The 15,083-nt window shown below is 39.9% G+C and overlaps 1 long non-coding RNA gene across 1 annotated transcript; it reads left to right on the forward strand.

Moving 5' to 3' along the window:
• The first annotated feature begins 221 nt into the window (after positions 1 to 221).
• On the forward strand, positions 222 to 2,333 carry LOC130461270 (uncharacterized). Its single transcript, XR_008921706.1, has 3 exons — positions 222 to 908; positions 1,561 to 1,661; positions 1,935 to 2,333. It is a non-coding gene; the product is annotated as an uncharacterized lncRNA (long non-coding RNA).
• Positions 2,334 to 15,083: the final 12,750 nt, after the last annotated feature.

Raw genomic sequence — 15,083 nt, forward strand, 5'->3', positions numbered from 1 at the left:
TAATTCTGCTTAATGTCTCAATCCAAGTTCAAATTAGAGCTTGTGGTTGTTCTGATGTTATAGGTTGCTAATTGGGCACATTTTATCGATCTATTAATAAATTTTAATTTATTTTGATGGAACAATTCATAATGGTTAATATGGTCTTATTTCAAAATTGCCTCTCTGGAAAGAATCATTGTCTCATATCCAGCTGCAATATGTACATTTAGGTTCTAGAATCGGATTCTTATGTGTAACATCCTAACATGCTAGTATATACAGTACATGTTAGTATATTGGTTTTCATCAAGCTTGCTTATGATGTTTTCACATCGATTAATTTTATTAATGTGAAAATTAAGTTACCTCGGTCATAAAAGATAAAAAACGCATACCAGTCTCATAAATTATTGTGAGGTGATCTTGTAGTAGACTTAATTGCCATTGATCACAGTCAAACAATGAGAAGTTACTAGGTCAATGATAGTGTTTCGATCAGTGTATGAAATATCACCATAACTTGTATATCCCCTTTACAATTTGATTTCCCAGGAGCTATTATCGGTGCACGAACAGTAAGTGCACCGTTTAAAAAAGGGTGGAACGCTCCTCTGAAGCCCAAGAATAGTGATCACTACATATGAAGGGAAACATTGTCATCATACAATTGGATTTCCAAGAAGTAGTGGATTTCTAAGCCATGAAAGTGGTGGCTTTCTACGGCAGTTTGCTCCTCCTTTGTCATCTCAGACATCGTTCCACTATCCAGGAATGCAAATATTTACACAGGAAAACTCAGTTACCAGCAGAAGCATGGCACAAGCTTCAGTTAGTAATGCTAATGTTGTGCAGGCGCAGGCTCAGGCTCATCATGTTTATCCGGGAACTCAATATCAACCCAATAATTTCTCCTGTTATTCCTACCCGTAAGTCCTGCTCTTTCCCCCCCCCTTTTTTTTTTATTAATTCGTTGCATCATACTCCGCAGTTAAGTTGATTGTGTTGTAGCCTGATAAATATCAACCCAGTAATTTCTCCTGTTTTTTTTTATCAAGGCGTTTTCTTTTCCTTCCATTTATAATTCCTAGATTTTAAGCCATGATTTTTAGGTAACATCTCTTTTGAACTAGTTTGTAGTAAGGAATAACAACATGAAGAGTGTAGATGGAATCGATTGCACTTTCAACAGTTGGGGTGGTAAGCCCTCCATGTTGATTCTTAAGAAGTATTTTTGATGATATAAGCTTTTCTAAGTTAAGTTTAGCCTAATGTTACAGTGCCAGTGTATGCTTCAGCATGTTCCAGCTTCACTGATGTTCAATTATTGTTCTTATGTGTCTTATATAACATTGAAGAGTTGTGGTCTTGTAGATTGTATTCCTAGGGTCTGAATTGGCATAGGAGGGAGTGTTAATTCAAAGTAGTGTTTTTGTGGTGAAAACAAAATATTGGATTGTTTTTGTGGTGAAGACAAAATATTGGATTTTTTTTGTGTTTGTCCGAGTGCATAAACTACACATTTAAGTTTGTTTTCCCCCTAAGTATGCTTTGGAAACACATATTGACTTCTTGCTTTAGATGTCTTGTTTTAAGTAGAGGTATCCTGAGTAGATAGTGGAGCAATGGAGAAGAAAATTCAGAAGTAGATTACATCAATCTTCTTTTACCTGGGTACAGAGGTACGTACAGTCATCTTTTTTGCTCTTGTTCCTGGTTTATTTCATTTTTAATTACCTGTTGGTGCCATGTATTGTTTCTTTAATTTGGGTCGTGCTTGGTTGCCGAGGGGCATTATACAAAAAACTAGTTTCTCTTCCATTGTCTATTTTGTACTTGTTTGCCATTAGATTTGTTTGTCAGACTTTGCTTCAGTCAGATGCATGCAGTTATTGTCGAATTCTGATCTTGTCTTTGTAACTAGAATTGATGATAACTAATGTATCAAATTCCAGGTTTGGTGAAGTATAGTCAAGTCTTCATGCATGGAGTAATTTACCACTACCAATGATCATAATTCATGAAGCTCGTTAAAGATACTCAAATTAGGGGACTGCTGATAGATTCTAAGTTAGGAGTATTATCCTTGTGCCTTTCCATATGTAAATTTGTCAGGTTAGGCTGTTCAGTGTGATCTGTGATGGTATGAATAAACTTTAGAGTGATGCTATATGTTGTTGACCCTTTTTCCCTTTGGTTATAGTGTGGAGGATATACTCATAACGTTCATTCGAGATAGTTTTTATCAGTGCACTAAAAATGAGAGAGCGAGTGATAGTATATCAGATATAGATCAGTGTTTTTCTTCGTTTTTTTTTTGTTTTTTTACCCTTTTAACATGTTGTAACAACCAAATCTAGTCGAATTTCATGTACTCATTACGTAAATTTACTTTGTTTATTTATCGTGTACTCATTACGTAAATTTACTTTGGTTATTTTGTCCTCAGATTTTGCCCGCCCCAATTTTATGCTCTCTGAACAAGCTTCATTTTCTTGTTTTATGAATTTGACTTGTTTTGTTGTCAAACTTTTAGTTCAGTTCCGTACCTTAGTTTTTCCTTTTGATTATCGAAGTCTGAACTGCAGCTTTATCTTAGTCTTGAATGGTCTTGTGCTTTTTGCTTATGTAATTATGTTCTTAGCTTAATGTGTATAAATTGTAGGCACTATAGGTTATCCGTGAGCTTCAGCAGAGATTAAAAGTTCATTTCAAAACTCTCTTTTTCCCGTAATAAACTAATTTCAGCTGATATATAGTCCTGCATATGTAACTAAATTGATACACAGGAATGGCGGGCTTTTGAAAGCCCCCCACAACAGATGACCTGTTGAGGCGAACAAAGCCCGCCTCAACAGCTCAGTGAGTTGTTGAAGCCACGTCTGTTGAAGCGGGCCATGTTCGCCTCAATAAGCCCAAAATGCCCCCCACAACAGGTATTTTTTCTACTAGTGAATCATAGCAGCCCCGACCTTAGAAACAAGGCGCCTCCAAATAGTGCCCACAGCAATAGGCCGAATACCCCCACCAGGCTTAACCAGTGGCGTAAGAGGAGCACTAGCAATGTATCCTCCAAGCTCAGCAGGACACTTTCCAGCAAGAAAGAGATTAACTACCTGAGTGATAGCATCCACCAATTCATCAGAAACAGCTACAGCAGCACCACCTAAGCAATCCAAAAGGTGTTGAGCACGCAAGCCATCTCTACCGCACGAAGTACCACGCGGAAAGCCCATAATCTGCTCCAAAACAACACCGGAGGAAGCAGTAAGGTGATGATCAACAGGGATATCCGGTAAGGTAGTGACCGGAACAGAAGGGTGCTTTGCTTGCAAATTTGCAAGAGTAGAATCATCGTAAGGGGCAAGACCTAAGGAAGAAAGAACCTTAACGGCAGCAGTGTAGTGACCGTCAGAAATCTTTCTCTTGCATTGCTTAATATTACGCTCCGCCAAATCATGGTCTTCGTCAACATCCAATAGAGGGGGAGACACGCTAGCCAATGTGCCTATGACAAGTTGCTCAGAACCACCAGGCACACCCCAAGAACGAATAGCAGAGGTGATACACTCTTCTTGTTGTCGCCGCCTAACATCGGAGGAACACTCACGATTACTTCGTGGAGAAAAAGTCTTGAGGACACAAAGAGGTAACACGAGCAACTGAACCCAACAAGCGATGTCATCTGGTCTGCAAATCACCTTATCAAGCGCCCCTTTCAGAACTCGCGAAAAACCCAAACGACATTTCGGAGGGATGGATTTCACAGAACGCAACCGCTTAGACCATAAAGTGTTTAGAAGAGCAACATCAAAAGAAAAATGATGTTCTCGAGGCGCATCAGAAGTAGAAAGCTCGGAAGCAGGAGCTTGTGGTTTTGGAATACCGTAGAGAGTAAAACGAATAGTACCATCCCCAGAATCAGGTGTATCCACAAAAACCGTACTAGAACCACTGCCATGCCGACACCTAATACGATGAGTATGCGTCTTGAAACAATCTCCACATAGCCAAATTCCCATACGACGAAAGGTCACCTCAACCGTAGTAAAAACCTGCAAATTGGTAGTAAGGGAATGACGGGTTACATCCCGCACACCAGTGCAACAATGACGATCCCGTAAGTGAGTGATCAGGGAACTCCTCACCAGACCACGCCCACCTCCATCCTGGCACCCGCTAAGACCCACAAAAGGGCAATGAAACTTCTCCACGGAAGCCGCCATATTACACAAAACTTCTGCCACTTCAAAACCACAAGAAGACAACACCAACAACGCTGCACCAAACTGCACACTACAACAAACAATCACGCTACAAACTGCACCACTTTCGCCAGAATAACCACGCTGCAAACTGCACCAAAATAGTGATTCGATCCCCACAACACCACGAAGCTACAACACTACAATGCTGATTCGAACCCACTAGAATAATCCAAATACCAAGCACGAATACAACACATACAAACGCCGCACGAAAAACCAAACAGAACAACCAAATAGAACGCCTGAACTGAACTCACGAATGAACTGAACTCACGTACAACCAAACAGAATGCCTCAACTGAACTCTCGAAAAACCAAAAAGAATAACTGAACAATGCACCAAAGTGAACTGTCGAACTGCCGAAGCCCAGAATAGAAACTGAAACGTAACTCGCGCAAAGAAACTGACACCCTGAAACGTAACTCGCGCCCTGAAACTGCCACACTGAATACCAGACACCGTCGACCAGAAACTCACCAAAAGCATTCGCAACCCCGCCGGAACACACCCTAAACGCCGCCTGCAAACACCAAACTCCACCGGAACAACTAACACCAAACCAACGAGCCTAGAAACACGCCCTCCACGCGAACCTGACGAACCTGGAAACTGCCCTCCACGCGAACCTGACGAACCTGGAAACTGCACCACTGTCGCCGCCTAACACTGAACCGCCGTCGCCTAACCCCGGACCGCCGACGCTGACGCCGGAGCCCACCGGAATTAAGATGAAGTAACGCTAACCGCACATCGTGCCCTAATCGCCAAACTTGAAGCCACTCATTTCCTGGTGGATCTACGATAGAAGCGGTACCAAGCCAGGCGCAAAAACTACCCATAGAAGCCTATCATAAATTACATGACATATTATTATTGCTTCATGATGTAATGTTAGTAATGTGTAGCGAAATATGTGATTGTGTGACAAACTATCCTAGAAAAACCAACGACCTTAAAAACTGCCCAAACATTCATAAAACAATTTTCCAAAGAGTTATACCGAAACACGTGTTCCGCAAACCCGAACGATCGCCACAAAAATAAGCGACGCTCGGGATGGCCTGTAACGAATCCCACAAACGCTGCACAACGCGTAAAGGACGTTATTAGGCAAGCACGCAAAATCGAAGTCGCATAAACAAAAAGTAGACGCAAACAGAAAACGAGAACCAGCCAAGGACGCATTTTCAACGCCCCTGGCTGGGCGCCAGAATTTCTCACGCCCTACGCTGGGCGCTGAAGTTGCTGCTTGGCCTTCTGGTCAGGCGCAGCAGCCTCGGTGCCCGCGCAAAAGGAAAATACGTAGCACAAAAAAAAAACCGTTCGTAAAAAGAATTGCTACGAGGGCGTAAGAAAAGCACTCGATTCTAAAAGCGACTTATAAAAAATAAATAACTCTTTGTGTCGTTGTTAGGCCTCCTACGACGACGATGTTCGGCACCAAAACCGAGCATGCTAATTTTAAAAAAAAAAACACTTTGAATGTCACATGGGCAAAGAATTTAAAAAATGATGTTCGAATAAAGTCTTCAAGAAAAAAAATATGTTCAAAAAAAAAAAAAAAAATAAATCCGAGTCTAGACTAGGCTATGCCATAGTACAATCTAAATCATAAGTCTTAGTTGTCTTATCCATAGAATCAGTCCTAATGCTTGGTGTTGTTCTGCAAGTAAAAAGGTTAAATCATATTGAGTCTCCCTTCCTAACATTTAAATCAATAAGCACCCATATGTAATTGTCATCCCTTGCTAAGAATCTACAGTCTCAATACTCTCTCTCTCACCAATAAAAATAATATATTATAGTATTTGCAAAATGGGAACAGTCACATTCTGGAAATCATTACCCCATAGTCGCACAACCCCCAAAGTGAACCTAAGGTGTCAATACCATTAGCAAAAATATTAATGGCCTCAAGGCTCAAGATCACATTGGGTCACGACTATCATAGTCCTCTCGAGCCACTCGCTCCTTTAAATACTCCTAAGTACGGACTAAAAGATTTTCCATGAATGCAACATGACCAACCATGAAAATACCCAAATCGGCATGCCATAAGGCTACCATTGGGGTAAAAGCAATACACACTAAGAGAGAAGCCGCACTAATGATTCTAGTCTTGCGAAAATAAAAATTCGATCTCCCCAACTAACTACCTTGCCAACATTAAGCAAAATGGCGCATGACAAATGAACACCCAAGGGTTAAAATCCAAAGTGTCAACCAACAAAAGTTATGGTCCAATTAGCCTAAGTCTGAGAGTCGCTTGGTCAAGTATTATAGGCTTAAGCCACGTCATCATTTTGAGTCTAGGCCACCTCCTTGTATTCATACACGGGTGTTGTTCCTAAGTTTTGGTTGATGACACACACATATTGCAAACTTCCTGATTATGGTTGCTAAATGACTTTGAACAGGCATATGCCCAAGTTTCTATTAGGATAGGAACTTGAATAAACTGGTGAAGTTCCTGAGGTACACTTGGAACAGTCAATGGAGTTTCAGAGCTGGAAGTTGTATCTGTTCCAGTTTGAAGTCACAAGAGGAGCAACACAGTTACATATCAAGAGTTCCGAATATCCACAAGAACTATTACAGACTCATAGCCAAGAGTTCCTGTGTTAGCTAGAGAGGAACTCATCAATGTTCCTTGGCTGGAACGTCTGAAGCTTCTGAGTTGCAAGTTCCAGACAAAGGGAAGACATGAAGTCTAGGTAGTCCACTGTACTTAGAATTTTATGTAAATATTAATTATGCTAATGGTATATAGAGTACTCAAGGAACTTATGATTTAATTAGGCCATTTATTTTATTGGAAGCGATTTTTATGGAAAACATTTTCATAAATAAAAACAAGTTTTGCATATTTAATATAAAATAGATTTACGTTTTATTTTATTTAAACAAAACTTATTTTCCTAAAAATTCTCCTAAGTTTTTGTAGATAAATAAAATCTGTTTTAAAGAAATATTTTAGGGTTTGATTGAGTCAAATCACTAACTGCTTTATGGCTGAACGTGGGAAGTGGTCTTCCCCTTGTTCCTCAAGTCAAGGGACGTGGAGACCAAAGTGCTGGCAGTTAGCAGTTGAGGTTTTGAAGGGAACTAACCCTAAGGATAAACACTATAAAAGGGAAATCGTTTTTGGTTTAAAGCACACAAACATTTCTGAGAGTTCTTGCTTTCCTAAAAACGTTTTGTCTAAGATTTTCTAAAACAGTTTGTGTCCTAGTTAATTCAAAGTTCCTAAGTTCCTTATATCCACACAAAAGCATTATTAATATCTAGAGTTATCCAAACACGAATTATATTTTGTATTAGTAAAGATAGAGTTATCCTGTTTAGACTTAGAGTTTAAGTCTGAGAGAGAGAAGTTAAGGAGTTGTAATCGAAGTAGATTACTGTGAGGAACACGAGTTTGAGAGGAACTTGTGTTGGAGAGATTATTGTAATCGAGGCATTACCATAATAAAAGAATTCTCTTCTTGATTAGTATCAAGAAGTTTTCACAATTGTTGTTATTGTCTTCTCTATTCTCAGTTTCTTGATTGTTTCTTAAGTTCCGCAAGAAACTTTATCAAAGTTCTAATTACAATTCACCCCCCCCCCCTCTTGTGCGTGTTCCTACTGGAATAACAGTTGGTATCAGAGCCAGTACTCACCAAAACACAGGAAACCCTGTTTGAGTCAAGTTCCTGAAAGTATGAACTCACAAGAGAAACTGGAAGAAGGTTACTCGACACAAAGGCCACCTATGTTCAATGGCAAGTTCTACTCATACTGGAAGAATAGAATGGAGATATTCATCAAAGCTGAAAATTACCAAGTTTGGCGTGTAATTGAAGTTGGAGACTTCGAGGTAACAAAGACCAATGCTGAAAACGAGGTAGTTCCTAAACCAATGTCTGAATTTTCTAAAGAAGACTTTGATAAATATGAGATGAATGCCATGGCTGTCAAAATCTTGCATTGCGGGCTTGGACCTCATGAACACAACAGAGTCATGGGGTGCAAGAACGCAAAACAGATTTGGGAACTACTTCAAGTAACCCACGAAGGAACTAATGAAGTTAAGCGTTCCAAAATTGACCTTTTGATGTCTAAATATGAAAGATTTGAGATGCTTCCAAAAGAAACTATTCAAGAAATGTTCACTAGATTTACTAACATAACCAATGAATTAGTTTCTCTTGGTAGAATCATTCCCACAGATGAACAGGTAAGAAAAATACTAAGAAGCATGCCACAAGATGATCGCTGGAGAACAAAGGTCACTGCACTGTTTGAGACCAAGGACTTCACCAAGTTCAACATTGAACAACTTGCTGGTTCCTTGATGACACACGAACTGCATCTTGGAGCTGCTGTTCCCGAGAGCTCAAGAAGTCGAGGACTTGCTCTAAAGGCTGAGGAACTCGATGAATCTGAACCAGATGAAGAAGAGGCTGCCATGCTGGTCAGAAGAATGAGAAAGCTCTATAGGAACTTCAAACCAGGAAACCAGAAAGGAAGGAACTTTGCCAAGAAAATCACTAGTTCCAAAACTGAGCAAGGTTGCTTCAAATGTGGAGAAACTGATCATCAAATTCGTGAATGCCCTCTGTGGGAGAACGACAAGACCAGAGGAAAAGGGAAGGAACAGGTCAAAGATCGCTTTAACAAGTCTACCTTCAACAGACCAAACTTCAAGAAGGCCATGATAGCTGCATGGGGCGAAGCAACAGACTCAGAAGACGATGAGGAACAACCAAATGAAGAAACTGCAAATCTCTGCCTTATGGCTAGAACAGAAGGAACTGATCAAGTTCCATCAGAAGAAATTCTAGTGAAGGGGAACAGCTCGTGGTATCTCGACAGCGGGTGTTCCAAACACATGACAGGAGACAAATCTAAATTCCTCTCACTAGAAGCCTACAATGGAGGAACTGTGACCTTTGGAGACAACATGAAAGGAGAAATTATTGGAATTGGAAAAGTTGGAAGTTCAAGTTCCTACGCCATTGAAAATGTATTTTTAGTCGAGGGTTTGATGCACAGTCTACTAAGCATCTCTCAATTCTGTGACAAAGGAAACTCTGTAAGTTTTACTTCTGAAAACTGTCAAATCATAAACAATAACACTGGGAAGGTTATTTTGGAAGGAACTCGTAAAGGGAACACATATTCTGTGGATCTCAATACAGTTCCCAGGAACAATCTAACCTGCCTCAGTGCCCTTGAAGAAAATTCCCTACTATGGCACAGGAGGTTTGGACATGCTAGTTTCTCGCTGCTTGACAAACTAAGATCAAAGGAACTGGTTCGAGGACTCCCCTCAATCAAGTTCCTAACTGATAAAGTGTGTGATGCATGTGCAAAAGGCAAGCATGTCCGAAGTTCCTTTAAATCTAAGAAATTGGTAAGCACCACAAAACCATTGGAACTCATCCATATGGACTTATGTGGACCAATGAGAATTCAAAGCAGAAGTGGGAAAAAATATGTATTAGTTATTGTTGATGATTACTCTCGCTTTACTTGGGTCATATTTCTAACAAGCAAGGATGAAACGTTTGATGAGTTTGTTACATTTTCAAAGAAAATCCAGAAAACCACAGGTCACCAACTGATCCATATAAGATCAGATCATGGAACAGAATTTGAAAACTACAAATTCGATGAATACTGCAAGGAACAAGGTATGGACCACAATTTCTCAGCTCCCAGAACTCCACAACAAAATGGAGTTGTTGAGAGGAAAAATAGAACCCTAGAGGACATGGCAAGAACCATGCTAATAGCCAGTTCCTTGCCTAGGAACTTCTGGGCTGAAGCAGTCAATACTGCTTGTTACATTATAAATAGAGTTATGATTCGAGCAATCCTAAACAAAACCCCCTATGAGCTACTAAAAGGTATAAAACCCAACATCTCTTACTTTAGAGCCTTTGGGAGCAAATGTTTTGTCCACAACAATGGAAAAAGGAACTTGGGGAAGTTTGATGAAAGAAGCGACGAGGCAGTGTTCCTAGGATATGCCTTAAATAGCAAGGCTTATAGAGTTTATAACAAAAGATCTATGTGTGTTGAGGAAAGTGTACATATAATATTTGATGAATCTAACAAAACTGACATAGTACAGGAACAAGAATTTTTCGAGATTGGTTTATCTCGTGCTGCAGAAAATGATGAGGAGTTCCAAATAAGCAAACACACAGCAAGAGGAACTGCTCAACAAAATCAAGAAGTTCCCGTACTAGAGGAACAAGCAGAAAACCAAGAAGATCCAGAAACAACACCAGAGGAACCCCAACAGGGAACTCAGGTCATAGAAGGAACTGACGAAAATGCCACAACACCAGTAGCTCAATTTCAACCTAAACCTTGGAAGCATCTAAAGTCCCACCCAATGGAACTCATTGTGAGTGACATCAGAAAAGGAACTCAGACAAGGTCACAACTAAGGAACTTTTGCGCATTCCACGCGTTCCTCTCCATATTTGAGCCAAGAAATCACACTGAGGCTCTGGAAGATGCTGACTGGATCATTGCCATGCAAGAAGAATTAAATGAATTCAAAAGAAACAAGGTATGGCACTTGGAACCCAAACCAAAGCACCAGAAGGTGATAGGGCTAAAATGGGTGTTCCGGAACAAGAAAGATGAACATGCAACAATCATAAGGAACAAAGCAAGGTTAGTGGTCAAAGGTTATAATCAACAGGAAGGCATTGACTTTGAAGAAACATTTGCACCTGTTGCTAGATTAGAAGCCATTAGAATCTTAATTGCTTTTGCTGCTTTCATGGGTTTTAAACTTTATCAAATGGATGTTAAATGTGCTTTCTTAAACGGTTTCTTAGAGGAAGATGTTTATGTGGAACAGCCCCCTGGATTTGAAAATCCCGAATTTCCAAATCACATTTACAAATTAGATAAGGCTCTCTATGGACTAAAACAAGCCCCTAGATCTTGGTACGAGAGATTATCAAAGTTCCTCCTTCAAAATGATTTTAAAAGAGGTAGAATAGACAAAACCTTATTCTTAAAATCTAGAGGAACTGACTTGTTAGTAGTTCAAATTTATGTTGATGATATATTATTTGGAGCAACTAATGAAAATTTGTGCAAGGATTTTGCAAGCTTGATGAGCAGTGAATTTGAAATGAGTATGATGGGGGAACTCAACTTCTTCCTTGGTTTACAAATCAAGCAAACCGAGGAGGGAATCATGATACACCAACAAAAGTATGTGAAGGAACTCCTAAAGAAATATGAGCTAGAATCAGCCAAAGTAAATCACACTCCCATGGGAACTGCTACCAGATTAGACACTGATCCAAATGGGAAAAGTGTGAATCAAACAAAATACAGAGGACTATGTGCAAGATTTCAATCAAATCCAAAGGAGTCCCATCTAACTGCGGTGAAAAGAATACTAAGATATCTCAAAGGAACTGATGACCTATGCCTTTACTATCCAAGAAGTGGATCCTTCGAGCTAAGAAGATATGCAGATGCTGATTATGCAGGTGACTTAGTGAATAGAAAAAGCACATCAGGTATGGTACAGTTCCTAGGTCCATGCATGGTTTCTTGGGGTTCCAAGAAACAGAATACTGTTGCTCTATCCACAGCTGAAGCTGAGTATGTAGCTGCTGCAGCTTGTTGCTCACAAATTCTATGGATAAAACAACAGCTAAGAGATTTTGGTATTATCTATGATTGTGTTCCTATCTATTGTGATAACACTAGTGCTATTTGTATTTCAAAAGATCCGGTTCATCATTCCCGAGTCAAACACATCCACATCAGACACCATTTCCTTAAAGATAATGTTGAGAAAGGTTTGATCAAATTAGACTTTTGCCAAACTGATCACCAAATTGCTGATATTTTAACTAAGCCTTTGAACAGAGAGAAACATGAGAAAATGAGAATGGAACTCGGAATGATCAAGCTAAGGTAATTGCCAAATTGGAGTTCCTCTAAGGCAAAAGCAAAAATCATGGTACATATAGACTATTACAAACACAAAATCTTGTGTGCAAACATAGTTGAAGCTTACCATCGTGGCAAATTCACTCACACTTCAAATGAGCAAGGTAAGCAGTTCCTTTCAAACTAGTTAAGTCAGAGATACGAAATTAAGCAAGTCAAAGTCAAACACAATTTTTTTTCATTTTCCTTTTATTTTTATCTATTTATTTTTTTTAATTAAAAACCGAATACCCATATTCAAAGAATGTTTGGAACGGTTCCATTGGCAATAAATAGGAGAAACTCTTCACTTTCCACAATCAATCCATGCAACCCCCTTTCTCTCTCTCACACGCCTTCTCCACTGACATCACCTCTCCTTCCACCTATAAAAAAAAAAAAAAAAAAAAAACCTCAACCATGGTTCTCACAAGCAACAACACTGATCTCACATCCCTCAAACGAAAGAGAAACCCTTCATCTCCTGTTCCCATGGATACCTCACCCATTCAATCGCCAATTCCTCTTCGATCCCACAATCCAATGCTCGCAATCACTCAGGGGGAACAAACCAACACTGACATCGAAATGAAATCCCCAATCTCAAACCCTAGATCCTCCACAAGAAAATCCAAAAAACGACGAGTGGAAGCTTCTGGTGAAAACATCGAGGAAACAGAGGAGAATGCTCAAACTCAGGGGGAAGCAAAAGGGTCCAAGAAACTCACTGCAAAGGAAAACAATCTGGTCGAGGGGTTCGCAATCAACTCAACATGGTGTGAAGCCACGAAATTTAAAGAGTTGATGGAAATCCTTGAACAACAAAAGTGGGTAAGTCTGTTGAGTACCTATGCCAAATCCCCCTTAATTCCTGAAGCTATGAAAGAATTCTGCAAGAACTTTGCATGTGTTGATAATGTATGTTCAAGTAAAGTGAATGGAACTCGCATCGAATTTGATGCCTCTTATCTGGAACAGCTGTTTGGTACACCCAATAGGGGTTTTGATATGTGGCTCAAAGGTCAAATCACAGTGACCATAGATAATGTAGATGAGAAAGATATAGTTGGTTCCATTGGAGGAGATTCTAAAGTATCCACCTCCACCTCACACAACTGCTTTTCACCTCTTCAAAAATTACTGTTTAATATTGTGTGGAGAGGTGTAGTTCCTCGAACTCAGAAAAGGAACATAGCAAGTCTGTTTGATGCATGTCTCATGTATTGTCTTGAAAGGAAAATTCCCATAAACTTTCCTGCAATCATGATCAAACACTTATCCACCTGTATCCCCAAATTCAAAATTCCTTACTCCTCCCTTCTTACAGAAATCTTCAAAAGCTTCTCAGTTGACCTTAGCCCATACTTTGTGATTCCCTTAAAATCCACCCAAATCCTTCAACTTGAAATGCTCCATCTATTAAATCTTAAAGTGGTTCAGGGTAAAGTCATTAGGGCTGGAAAGGAAGAGAAACAAGATGAGGAAGATCAGGAAGGAATTGCAGTTAAAGAAGAAGTGGAGGAGGAGGAGGAACTCGAACAAATAGAGGTCCCTTTACCTCGAGGGAACAGGAAGAGTGTAGGAAAAAGAAAGAGCATGAGGGTAGCAATGAAGGAGAACAAGAAAAGAGGGCCTGTCTTCATGGAAATAAATGAGGAAGGGGATGTCAAGGAGATGCCCATAGAGGAGGATGCTGTTCCACTGAATCAAGAGGAACTGCCTGAAACTGTTAGGCCAACAAAAAGGACACCCAGATCCTCCAAAAAGTCCAAAGCTCGTCGTGTTCCATCTGAACAGGAACATGTTCAAGATCATGGGGGTGCCTGGAACACAAAGGATGATCAGATATTGGAGCTAAAGGCAACAGTTGCTCGTCTGGTGGAACTACAGGAGGGAACAGATCACAGGATTAGCTCAATGCAGGCCCACATAGGTGCATTGGTTACAAGTGTCAAGACTCTCCAAAACGATCTTCACCACTACTCAGAACAAGCCAATGCAACTCGTGCCACAATCCTCACCAAGATCAACAATCTGGAATCTTTTGAGGAGACTGTGATAGAAGAAACTGCTGGTTCTGGTTCCCCATCCCAAGCCTAAATCACCCTATCCCATGTTTCTTTTATCTTTTGCCATGGAACAATCTTTTTAATTTGCTTTCGGTTTGTATAATTTTTAAACTTGGGTATTTGTTCCATCTTATTTTGACTTGCTTGGTTACACATATCTATGCTTTCTAGTCTTGATCATTACTGCTTGCTTTCAATTTATTGTATGAGTTAGTTTAATACTTTGAGGCTAGCTTAACTTGCCAAACGTTGATCGTGGGGCACTGTGTTTGGAATGGCTATATTTCGTGCTATGCTTTTTGTTGATGTCAACAGGGGGAAGTCATGGGTGCAAACTTCCAAGGCACACTCAATCCAGTTCCTGAATCAATCTCTCTGAATCTCTCTGTAAGCCAAGGATGCTCCTCTTTCTTCTCTCTAATCTTTCTCTTTTGTTTTTCAATTTTTATGTTCTGTTTCACAATAGTCTGTATAAGTTCTTGTTTGTTTGTACTTACTCTCTTTGTAAAAAGTTTGCAAGTGTTGTCATCACCAAAAAGGGGGAATATTGTTGTTCCTAAGTTTTGGTTGATGACACACACATATTGCAAACTTCCTGATTATGGTTGCTAAATGACTTTGAACAGGCATATGCCCAAGTTTCTATTAGGATAGGAACTTGAATAAACTGGTGAAGTTCCTGAGGTACACTTGGAACAGTCAATGGAGTTTCAGAGCTGGAAGTTGTATCTGTTCCAGTTTGAAGTCACAAGAGGAGCAACACAGTTACATATCAAGAGTTCCGAATATCCACAAGAACTATTACAG

This window comes from Spinacia oleracea, chromosome 5, assembly GCF_020520425.1.
Source record: "Spinacia oleracea cultivar Varoflay chromosome 5, BTI_SOV_V1, whole genome shotgun sequence".
Taxonomy (NCBI): domain Eukaryota; kingdom Viridiplantae; phylum Streptophyta; class Magnoliopsida; order Caryophyllales; family Amaranthaceae; genus Spinacia; species Spinacia oleracea.